The sequence below is a fragment of the Trachymyrmex cornetzi genome, unplaced genomic scaffold, assembly GCF_001594075.2.
Source record: "Trachymyrmex cornetzi isolate Tcor2-1 unplaced genomic scaffold, Tcor1.1 scaffold816, whole genome shotgun sequence".
In the NCBI taxonomy this organism is placed as follows: Eukaryota; Metazoa; Arthropoda; class Insecta; order Hymenoptera; family Formicidae; genus Trachymyrmex; species Trachymyrmex cornetzi.
Window position 1 is genome coordinate 18,943 of NW_017300154.1, and position 392 is coordinate 19,334.

A 392-nucleotide genomic window follows, 5' to 3' on the forward strand; every position below is an offset into this window, starting at 1 on the left:
TGGAATAGTGGCTTATTTTTTAAACAAAGCATTGCAATCTGGCAGCAATCGCTGAAAGTTATTGCAACTATTACCAAACATGTCATAACAAACAATGAATTCGGTCCGACCAACCGTTTTGTTACAATTAACATTTATTCATTTTCGTTACGTCATAAGATTCGGTAATTTTTTCTAAAAAGTATTCTCACAAACTAAAGGTAAGTTTTTTGAATGCTTATATTGCACAGACACTTTTAATAATGTTGCATGAACAATATCATGCAAATTAATTGCTATTTCAAACTTGTTTATTGCTACGGGAAGACTTTATTTGTCATATGACGACATGCAGGTAATATGGAATACATCGAGGGTTGAGAATATGGAATAGATTCCACGCATGTAGCAAC

At 32.7% G+C, this 392-nt stretch overlaps 1 protein-coding gene across 1 annotated transcript in view; it reads right to left on the reverse strand.

Annotated features, from left to right (window-relative positions):
- LOC108768649 (homeodomain-only protein) overlaps positions 1–392 on the reverse strand; it is a 24,800-nt gene that overhangs the window by 3,633 nt on the left and 20,775 nt on the right. The window lies entirely within an intron of this gene.